General features: G+C 37.1%; 1 pseudogene; it reads right to left on the bottom strand.

Moving 5' to 3' along the window:
* Positions 1–9,037: 9,037 nt before the first annotated feature.
* Positions 9,038–10,417, bottom strand: LOC147280131 (uncharacterized; annotated as a pseudogene).
* Between the last annotated feature and the right edge of the window lie 1,862 nt (positions 10,418–12,279).

The raw sequence follows: 12,279 nt of genomic DNA, 5'->3' as shown, positions 1-12,279 counted from the left end.
CTCTCTATCATTTCCATTACCAGATTCCAAAAATTTGTTGCTCTCGGATTACCCCTCAGAGGCAAACCCAAATACTTCATAGGCCAAGCACCCACCTCACAACCCCAATCAGCCGCTAACATCTGCACTTTACTCTCTTCTGAATTAATACCCGCTATAGCACACTTTAAACGATTAATTTTTAATCCTGAGACTACACAAAAACATTCAAGAACATCTAATAGATTTTGCCACATTTGCTCATCTCCAGTGACAAAAAAGATGGTGTCATAAGCAAATTGGAGATGAGACACTTGCACTTTTTTCTGTCCCACTTTCAACCCTTCGATCAACTGTCTCTCCCTTGCTTTTTCGATCAATCGACTAAGCCCGTCTACCACAATCATGAACAGGAATGGCAATAGAGGATCACCCTGTCTCAAACCTTTAGAAGCCCCAAATTTTCCACTTGGTCTTCCATTTATCATTATAGAAAAATTTGCAAACCTCAAGCAACCCGCAATCCACCTTCTCCATCTGGCCCCAAAGCCCTTCCTTTCCATCACAAAGTCCAAAAAATCCCAATCCACATGATCATAGGCCTTTTCAAAGTCAATTTTAAATACCAGACCTTCAGTTTTCTTCATTCTCACCTCCTCAACTAACTCATTGGCCACCAAAACAGCCCAAAATCTGTCTATTCTTCACAAAAGCACTTTGTGCAGATGATATTGTTGCACTTAAAACCTCCCGTAATCTGGCTGCCAACACTTTTGCTAAAATCTTGTAGAAACTCGATACCAAACTAATTGGTCTATAATCCCCAATTCTTAAAGATTTCACCTTTTTCCGGAATGAGGCAAATATATGTCTCATTTGTAATAGCATTAACCACTCCAGTTCTGTAGAATTCTTCAAACACCTTGAGCAGCTCCTTTTTCACCACATCCCAACATCTTTGAAATACTAACATCGTAAAACCGTCTGGTCCTGGTGACTTGTCCTGACAGCAATCCATGATAGCTCTTCTTATCTCATCTTCCTCAAAAGGTTTTTCGAGCCACCTTGCTTATTGATCTTCTATTGGACTCCAATTCAGCCTATGAATTCTACTAGTTCGCCTTTTTGAATTATTATATAGATTTGCAAAAAATTCAATAATTTCTTGCTCAATCAACTTCCTGTCTTCCACTATCACTCCTTCTCCTACTTCTAATTTTTCAATGTAGTTACTCTTCCTCCTTCCATTTGCAATTGCATGAAAGAATTTAGTATTACTATCTCCTTCCCTCGCCCATTGCACTTTTGCCCTTTGCCTCCAACGAATCTCCTCTCTAAAAGTTAGCTGACCCAACTTGTTTCTGAGAGATACCCTTTCTTCTCTTTGTACAGAGTTTAAGCCTTCTCTTTCCTCGATACAACTCCTTTAATTTTTCCTCCGCTTCTCTTTTCTCAAGTCCCACATCCCTAAACACCTCCTTGCTCCACACTTTCATTTTTTGTTTCAAAAATTTCATTTTCTGCATAAATTTATAACCTTCTCCCCCTTGAAAGACTGCTCACCCCACCAATTCTTTATGTTCTTGGTCAATGATGCTCCATCCACACATTCTCAAATCGAAAAGGAGCTGGACCTCCTTTCACAGAAATTGTATCTAGTACAATGGGGCAATGATCTGAAATGACTCCAAGCATAACAGATTGCCTAGCATTTAGAAACATCTATCCCCACTCCTTTGAGAAAAGGAATCGATCTAATCTGCAGCACACTGCCTCCTCCCTCATGTTAGACCAGGTAAATTTTGCATTCATCAAATCTAAATCACATAACTCTGCCTCCCGAATGAAATCATTAAACTCCCTCATACTCCTAGTTTGCCTTCCCTCATTTGATTTTTTGGAGGGAAACCTCACTATATTAAAATCACCTCCTAAACACCAGAGGGGTCCGTAAAGACCAAAAAACCCAGCTAACTCCTCCCAAAAAGCGTTCCTCTCCCTTGCCTTGTTAGGCCTGTATATTCCAAATAGCCACCAATTTTGCCCTTGGACGCCTTGTATTTTAATTGAAACCGTGAAATTTCCTATCACCGATTCCAATACTGAGACGATCCTCGTATTCCACATCACTACTACACCACCATTTCTACCCCACGCCGGCAAAAAAACCCAATCCGTGTACCTGGACCCCCAATGCTACACAACAATTTCCTATCGATTTGGACTTCTTTGTTTCTTGTAACATAATAATATCAGCCCCACTTCTAATCAATTGATCTTTCACCACTCTTCTTTTATTGCTACTACCCAAACTCCTTATATTCTAGCTAACAATTTTCATGGATACTCTTTCCTTTCCCCTTGTCACTCCTCATTACCTTCTTGTCACTCCTCATTACCTTCTTGTCATAATTAATCTCACATTTCAAAATTTTCAACTCCCACCTCCCTTTAACCCCTTTGCAGCTTCTGCTCAAGTTTGTTGGCCCCTTTTTTTCTCTCCACCTGTGTAACTGAGACATCCATCTTTGCCAGCAACTCTCCCATTCTTTCCACAGAGGCATACTTTTCTTCAGCATCATCCTTTCCTATAATCTTATCTTCCGTATTAGTACCCTCAATTTTTTGCTGATGGAATAAGCCTTCACTTCTTCTTGTATAACAAAGTAATTTCTCCTTTGACACCAAGGCCCTGACTTCTTTTTTCTCTGTTTCTAACACTTGTTGTTCCATATCTTCCCTTATATCTGCAATAAGTTCTTCTGCATCAGGGATCTTTTGTCCATTTTCAAAATTCTTTCTAGAAAACTGTCTCCAGCCATTATCACCTTTTTTTCAAGGGTGACTCTTCATGTGCATGCCTCTTCAACTCCCTTCATAATTCTTCTGATGGGTATTGATAAGCCTTGCTGCTGCCACATGTCATATCGTACACCAGATCGACTGACACTAACAAAACCATAATGAGAATAGAGATCACTAGAGACTCTACAGATAGGCAAAGAAAGAGGTCGAATTGCAATATGCAAGTCCTCGTTACCCTCCTTAAAATGCAGAACACCGTGCAGAAAACTAGTCTAATTCCATTGGACTTTGATTCTTCAAAAAATTACTCAAACTTCTTTGTTTTTTTTTTTGTCCACTTCGATGAATCCTCCACATGCATCACCGATTTGCTTGAACAAATGCTCTGACCACAAGTGCAACGGTACCCCATCCGCTGCTATCCAGCCTCCATAACTCACTATCTTCCCTGGTTGTTCTTCAGGCTTTGCTCCCAGCTGAATAGAAGAATATTAGATTGTCCCTTAATGGACAATATGCCCTCCCTAGAATCTCTTTTGCCTCATTACCACAATTACTCGTGAAAAAAGCTCTATTATTTTGAAAAGGAAACAAAGTTATTTTAACTGCCAATCACTATGATAAAGCTTTTTGAACCACCTTCCAAGATTGGTGCACAACTTGTCTTTCACAAACCACCACACAGGACCAATGCCTTTCAGCCTTGTTCTGCTTTTCATGTAAGATCAGTTCCTTCCCAAATTTTCTTTCCTTATTTATCTTTGTAATAACTGGCTTCTAATCAAGGAAATGAACCCTCTTTCTACAATCTTTGAAACTTCTAATTTCTTGCTTTTTATTTCATGCCTCTCTTCAATCTCCTTGTCTTCCTTCTTCCTGCCTCCACGCAGTAAATAGCTAATCACCTCTCTCTCTCTCTCTCTCTATCTTTTTTTTTTTTTTTTTTTTGCAGCTCTATGGGGTTTGTATATGCAAGTTCAAGATTGATTATTCCAACAACCAAAATACAGTGGTGGAATTTCAAGATGGAAAACCAATGATCGGAAAAGTAGTGGAGTACGATGAATCACAAAAGGAGAAAGCTAGCAGATATTTTCAAAATGCAAAGCAAGTCAGCCACGTGGCATTTTTGGATGTACATGGCATAAACCAAGATGCAAAAACCGGCAAATGGTATATCTTGTACAAAGACTATAGGTGTCATTTAAATGACAGGAAGATGGATCAATTTAAAACGAAGAAGGAAAAAGTATTTCAAATGCTAGAAAATATAAGGTACTCCCTCTATTTTGATTTGTGTATCATATTTGTCCTTCTTCTCCAACTCTTTTACTTTGACATGATTGATTGTTTTCTACTTTTTGTGTGCAGCATAATCCTTACAGGCTTGGAATATCTCCACAAAGGTGGGCGAGTCCATGGATGCTTATTAGACATAAGAAGTTATGCGGTAAGAGAAGATAAATGGGCACTTATAAACATTGGACATTTTAGAGAGGAATATACTGATATGGACTAGAAATTGGTGAAGTGCAATGACATTGAAGATTTTCAAGATTTTATTAAAATACTGTTGGCTGAACCTTAGTTCAAATATTTATCTTCCAGTCATTTAAATGACACCTAAAGTCTTGGTACAAGATGTACCATTTGCCAGTTTTTGCATCTTGGTTTATGCCATGTACATCCAGAAATGCCACGTGGTTGACTTGCTTTGCATTTTGGAAATATCTGCTAGCTTTCTCCTTTTGTGATTTATCGTACTCCACTACTTTTCCGATTATTGGTTTTCCATCTTGAAATTTCACCACTGTATTTTGGTTGTTGAAGTAATCAATCTTGAACTTTTAAATGATTGGAAGATGGATCAGTTTCAAACGAAGATGGAAAAAGTATTTCAAATGCTAGAAAATATAAGGTACTCCCTCTAATTTTATTTGTGTATCATATTTGTCCTCCTCCAACTCTTTTACTTTGAATAATATACTAGTGAATAAATGAAATTAGTATTATTTATACTCTATAATCTATACACTAAACTCTATATATTTTATAATCTATACTCTATATTGTTTAGGATATGGTATATGATATTAGGGTTTATGTGAGAGCCAAAATTTTCCAAATTTATTTTGGAAATTTTCTTTAATTTCTAGAATTTTTCTAGAAATTGTTTGGCGGAAAATTGTATTTTTTTCACCTTGAGCTTTAATTGTTTGACCAACTTTGACTAGGGTTTTGACCCAAGTTAGACCTTTAAAAGGTAGTACTTTTACTTACAAACTCAACGGTGCAACTCTTGTATTATTCCGAGTCCAGGAGATTATTTTATGAATTTCCCAAATTTTTCTTTTTCTTTAAAGCATTTTATTTTAGTTTGTGGAGCTTGAAATTGTTGAAATTTTTTCTAAAGGGAAAATTGGTAATTTGACCTTATAGTTAATTAATACTAGTCGATACGAGTCCGTAATATTTTTCGGGGTATTTTTCTGAGTCCCGAGCTATTTTTAATTAATTTTTGAAGTTGAGAAAAATAGGAAAAAGAAAATAAAATAGGGAAATCACCATATCGCACCACGTGGCACGATCTGGAGCGTCCATCGTTGAATGGCAGCTAGATCTGATGGCTACATGTGTAGCCAAGTGTCAGGGCATGCATCACGTGTCATTTCCTCATTGGTCCAAGTTGTGACGGTTGACTTGAGTCAACCCGGTCAACTCGGCTGAGTCAACCGAGTTGACTCACTCTCTATCCCCTATAAATAGTGGCGCACCCTCAGCTGGTTCTTCATCCCTTCTCAGAGCACGCTTCCCAAGAGAGAGCTTATCTCTCCTCTCTCCTCTCTCCTCTCTCCTCTTTTCTCTTTCTTCTTCAATCTTGTTTTAAGTTTATCTTGAGTTCTGGAACTCCGATCAACGATCTGATTTCACCTACGCGATAGTGGCGACGAGCTCTTCGATTCTAGTAGTGTGAAGGCTAGATTTTGATGAAGTTTTAAAAAAATCATTTCTGAGCTTCATAGGTAATTTCTTGATCCCTGTCGAACTTCTGCTAAAATTTTGTTAAATTAATCTCTTGTTAATTAGGCTCTTTTACTTAGCAAGTCTAGTAGTACTGAGACTCTGCCCGTGGGAAGTCTTCAACAGGTATACCCTTAGCCCAGCTTATTTAATTTATTGTTATTTAAGTTGTTGTTATAGACGGAACGCCGTTTAACTGTTGTTATCAAATGAACTTAATAAATATTGAGGCCATATTAGTGGTGACCGAATAACGTGATGACTAAAGTCAGTCCATGAGCATACAGGCGTTGGGTACTAAGCCAAAGCTCCCTCAGTTTCCCCATGCATTGACCTGGTCACGTTGTAAGGTTCATATATGATCAACCTCCTCGAAAATAAATTAAAATAAACTTAGAAACCACACGGTCTGAAATGACTGTCTGCCTCGGGGAGCAGGGTCATGCCGAATCAAGAATTTGGAGAAGCCTAACAGTTACGCTAGTGCCAAACCTCTAGATTTTACCTGGTCTTAACGGATAAGGTTGAAAGTACATTTAGTACGTTCCTAATGGCTATTGTCGGATTCGGATCTCCAGTTTCCCAACAGGTACAAGTGGGACCCAGACACAGGAAAGGAATCAAGCAAGGGATACACTTTGGTAAAACAGGTAGGGGGAAGGTACTATATCCTAGTTATTGGATTTTCTGCCTATTTTTGTATTATATGTATATGGAAATGTCTTTCACAGAGAATGTGCATGGTTTTTGTATGGCATATTTGTGTGATTTTCTTTGTGATGCCTTGGACGACCTAAGAGTAAAGGGCACGTGTTGTGACCTTGGGTTTCGATCCCCTAAACCTCCAGAGGGGTAAGTATTGACTGGTTAGTCGAATGTCCTTCTGGGGAGGCTAACCAATGTGATATTACCAGGTAAATGGATACTCTCATCACAGTATTGAGGTGGTGGTTGAATTTCCGATACTGGCGGTTGGCCTGTATGTGATCAGTTGCAGGTATGTTTCTAAACTATGTCACGTGACAGGAAGGATTTTCACTGAAAAAGATGTATGAGTATGCAAAGATTTTACTCACTGATTATCTTTATCATTATCATAGTTATCTTTATCATTACTGGACTTGGTTACAATATTATTGGTATTGATACCATATTTTTGGGTGTACATTGCTTTTAACTGTTTCCCTTGAAATCCTATATTTTCGAGTATTGTTTCAAACCTAACCAGGATTTTCCCCCGAGGGGAAGCGAAGAACGTATGTGACGCTTACCCTCTACTGTACTTTTGTGAGTGCAAATAATCAAGTTGTTGGAGACCAGGATTGAGGTCGTGGGCGTGGCACTTGCAGCTTGTCAGTATCAAGTTGTTGGAGACCAGGATTGAGGTCGTGGGCATGGCACTTGCAGCTTGTCAGTATCAAGTTGTTGGAGACCAGGATTGAGGTCGTGGGCGTGGCACTTGCAGCTTGTCAGTTTCAGCCTTGCTATTTGGTTTAGATCATTTCTTTGGATCCGTGGTAGTGTTTCTCTTTCATCCTCGTAGGTGGCATCTCTCATTGGCTATCCATGAGTCCAATTTGTTGCACCACTTTGTTGAAGACTGAATCACTCTGGCGTGGGTTGGACTATCCTGACATATCTGTTTATCTACTGTTTTATTATGTAGCACTAGGGTTAGTGTATTTGAAAAACATAACCCTCACGGGTTGGTATTCTCTACTATTATTTATAATATGAGGTATATTTAGTAATTTCTTCCGTTGTATTTTTACTACTCTGATCCAATCCGGGTTCTTTAAACAAAAGGGCTTAATTCGTTTTAGAGAGCTTGGGAATATAATACTCAGGGTAAGGGGTATTATAGTCTCAGGATCTTTAAGACGGGTGCTGCTATGGTGTTTCCATGTTTCGGGGCGCCATAGTTTAGGCCCTTTAGAGTATTTTTAATTATTTTTTATATAAAAATATATTAGAGTTTACTGGTTTAGGGTTTAAAAACAACTAAACGAAACCCCAAACCATTTTTTTTCTTTACAATTGCCCAAAGGCCCCAAACCTCAATCAACCCTAAACCTTTTAATTTTTTTAATTTTTTTTTTCCTTCTTTTTTTTTCCTTCTTTTTTTTTTCCTTTCTTTTCCCCCGTGAGTCTCCAGCCTATGACCATGACTATGAGTAGGTATTTTCTGCTTCCAATCAAAACCATCTACTTTGGTCATAAGTACAATGCAGTAACAGGACCACTTGCTTGGTTTATGCTTTTCTATTTGGGCTAGGCCAATTTCTGTTTGGGCTTTTGGACTTTAATTACAGGCCCATTAGATTACAAATATGGGTTTAGGTGTTTTGTTAACTAGAATTATGGGTTTTTTTTTTTGGTACAAGAATTATGGGTTTTCATGTAGGCAACAAATGAACAATGTACATAAACTAGAACCACCAACCTTGGTTAAAACGGGGAATCAAAATAATGGGTGAAAAATTTTTTTTTTTATTTTTTATGATGCATGTTCCAAGTTGCATGTTTTTTTTATTCATGAAGCTTTCGAGGCTATCTACATTGTCTATTCACTAGCCTTAATTCTCTATTTTGTTCTATTATTATTTGGGATTGTTTGATGCTGAACAGTGACTAGCCTTTTAACTCTCCCTCACAAAGTCGCAAGTTAGATCATAGATTGTACTATAATTTTTTTTTCATTTCTTCAATTTGGACTCAATATGTGGATTCACCTTGATATTAGAGGTGAGACATACAAGTTCCAAAGCTTTCTCCATTTCTTTCAAGGTACCAGGTTTGAAACTACCTGTTTCACATCGGTGGCCTCGAGCAACAAAATCCTCAAGGATCGCTAACAAAGCTTCTTCTTCAAATGGCAACCATTTCTTCCTAGTGTTTTTCTTCACTTGTTCAAAAGTTTGAGTACTCTCACTTCTCATGGGTGAACATCCAAATATGCACCCAAAGTTAATGCAATAATTAAATCACAAATACCCATAATCTGCACTACAACACCAGCAACTCTCATTCATGACCAGATTATATGACAATGCAACACCAAAGTTAATTCAATTTGTATATCACAAAAGCAAATACAAACAAATACATTGTTAAGAAAATACAAACAATATCTAAAAAAAACAAATACAAACAAATACATTGTTAATCAAATACATGAGCAAATACAAACATAGGATACCATCTATAAGAAAATACATAAAAATGGTTATGGCTACCCATGCCTTTCCCTCCACTCATTATACATTTCTAAAGCCATGTCATTTCTCTTTGCAATCCATTCATCAGAGGATCCGACGGTACCAAGCATTTCACCTTCCATCACATTTTCTTCATCTTCAAGGTCATTTATTGCATGTTCCATTGGATCACTAGACATCTCCCTTCTAATAAAATTATGTAGAAGACAACAAGCGGTTATTATTCGACATTGAGTCTTTATTGGATAGAAAGACGGACTCCTAAGTATGGCCCACCTAGCTTTTATCAATCCAAAACAACGTTCAATTATATTCCTTGCCGATGAATGCTTCATGTTAAAAAACCCCTCATGATTGGAAGGTGTATGTCCATCTCTCCATTCGGATAAGTGATACCTTGTTCCTCTATATGGTGCAAGGAATCCTTCACCGTTTGTATAACCTCCATCTACAAGATAATAATATCCTAATAACCAAAATGATAACTCCTATTAGCATGTGTATGTATACATACAAAAACTAAACTACTTTATAGATTAGACAATAACTAATAGCCTTACTGGTGGGAACCTTTAACCCATAGGGCCTAGTTATCGCATCACGGAGAACTCTAGAGTTCGATGCGGAAGCCTCCCAACCCGGTAACACAAATATGATCGAATTGCATGTCTCTTGAACACACACCCAACACATTTGTTTCAATTTCACCCTTCCTTGTTCGATATCTTGGCTTGTCAACTGCCGCTACCCGCACTTTTATGTAAGTTCCATCTAATGCTCCCAAGCAATTCTAGATAATACAATTGTAAACTTTCATTACTTCATACAAAAGTAAGAGAATAACTGAGTTTGTAGGAATTTCAAAAAAAATGAGAACATACCTTAAAAACTCTCCACCTATTATCTGTACTATTATCACGTACGGGATCTGGGACTTTCAATAGTCTACCTTGCAATCGCAAAACTCCTTGCAACACTGAATTAAAGTACCTACTAACAATCTCTCCCAACTGGAAAAATCTACCGACAATGGTATGATTCTTGACATGATGTCCAAGTACATGTAAGAACATACAAACTTGCTCCTCAATAGACACCACACCATCATTTTTGACCCTCCCATCATGGCGAAGTAACTCACATAATAGACCAAATGTCCTTCTATCCATTCTAAGTTCGTTCACACATTTTATGTCACTATTCCCTATTATGCTATCTAGATAACGCAAACGAGTCTCATGTCTCACAAATGCATGATTATTCAATGATCGTCTTTCAATACGTCTCCATTTTGATTTTAGCATCATCAACACAAGAAGCGTGCAAGCACACATTATCTCTAAATGCCAAAACTCCAACAATAAGATCAACAAAATCAATCTTCGATCCATATCTAAAAATTTACATACAAACAAAGATGATTTAGTTCTACATTTTGTTAAGATAAAAAAGAAAGGATTTTGTTAAGCGTAATGAAAGAACTAAATTGTTTTTGGTGAATAAATAATTGTTCAGGACTACAGATAAAACGTACAATAGACCAAAGTAACAAATAGTAGGCACATAAGCCTAATAACAAAACAAAGTTAATGAGAGCAAACAGAACCCAAGCCTGAGAACATATTAGCTAATTACTAAGTCAAAATTGACAAGCTCCGTACATAAGCAAAACAAAAGAGGTAAAGCAAAATAAAAGAGGTAATGATAACTCAAGTACAACAAAAGATAATAAACCAATTAGGATACAACAACATCATCAGGAAGATTCAAGAAAGTCACCTAGTCATCATGAAAATTATTGTGCATGATGATAATGGTAATGATAACTTAATATTATGGAATTAATGAGTTTTATCAATTTATATCAATAAATTTATGACACTTTAAAACAACTGATACAACACTTTAATAACCCTTGTATATAAACAATTGGAGACCTGCAATGTCATCTTGAATAAACCACAAAATTCACAATAAAAGACTAATAAAAGAGATCAATTTGGCCTCTACACAATATTTTCACTGTCTTTGAGAATGCCGAAATCTCTTGACCAAAAGAAAAATGTCAGAGCAACAAGAAACCCAAACCCAAAGAAAGCCACATATGCCATGATCAGAAAAGACAACATGAAGCAGTGAGTGCCAGTGTCAGTGCAGGACTCATCACATTCTCAATTTTATAGCTACATAATTTGTAATATACAATTTGTTATTCAAGTAGATTTGACGAAAAAAAAACCCTAGATCTGGAGATGAATTTTGAAGAGAACTCACTCTGTGTTCTTGCTGCAGGTAGAAGAAATGGGTTGGGTTGCTGTAGAAGATGAAAGAGCCAAACACCCATATTATCAATGTCAAGAAAACCCAAAAGATTACCCAAAAATTACAGAACATAGACTCAGAGAAAAGAAAACACAGAAAACACCCAGAAAGATTACTAGTCGCTTCTGCCCAGTTCTTCTCGCCGGTCGCCGTTGCCCAGTTCTTCTCGTTGGTCGCCGCTGCCCATTCTTTCTCACTCTCTCTTTCTCGTTCAGTTTATCCTCTTCAAACAAAACATCTTGTTTTGTTTTTTAAGTTTGCGTCTTAGGTAGACCCAGCCAAGGAGGTTCTTAGCTAAAACTCCACATTTTCATGGGTTTCACTAAGCCCACCTAAGAAGGCTCATTTAAGTTAGAGGGGATTCACTAAGCCCCATTTTTTTTAATCCCAAGCTCACCAAATATGGGCTTAAAGTCTTAACTAAGCCAGTCCAAGTTAAGAAGGTGAGACAAGCGTGGCCTAATGTTAGAAAATAGTAATAATGTAAGCTGTGTAATACCATAAATAATAAACTTTTAAAATTATATACAACATTACAACTATAATAAAACATAAATGAATATGTGTATATACAACTATAATTAAAGTTATTAAATCACGATTGTTTATTAATTCAACGATCTGAACCGTTCATTTTATATGTTGATAGTCAAAGATCATCCTTACAAAAAATCGGCCAAATCGGAATTCATCTACCGGTTCGAATGTTCAATTATCATTAGAAAAACCACGATCATTCATTAATTCGACCACCGTTATGTCACTTTTACATTTCCGATTGAGCTAATTTTTTGCAAGGATTTTTTTTGAGTGGGGAACTAAAGTTTGAATGGTTCGAATCGTTGAAAACACGATCAATATGTGAGCTTGTACATATCAATACACTTGAAGAGTATAATTCTAATAACTTTCTCATTGAAACCTTGTCGTTTCC

This window comes from Dryas octopetala, chromosome 7, assembly GCF_963921425.1.
Source record: "Dryas octopetala chromosome 7, drDryOcto1.1, whole genome shotgun sequence".
Taxonomy (NCBI): domain Eukaryota; kingdom Viridiplantae; phylum Streptophyta; class Magnoliopsida; order Rosales; family Rosaceae; genus Dryas; species Dryas octopetala.
Note: the sequence above shows the minus strand (reverse complement) of the source record. Positions and strands in the feature narration are given on the sequence as shown.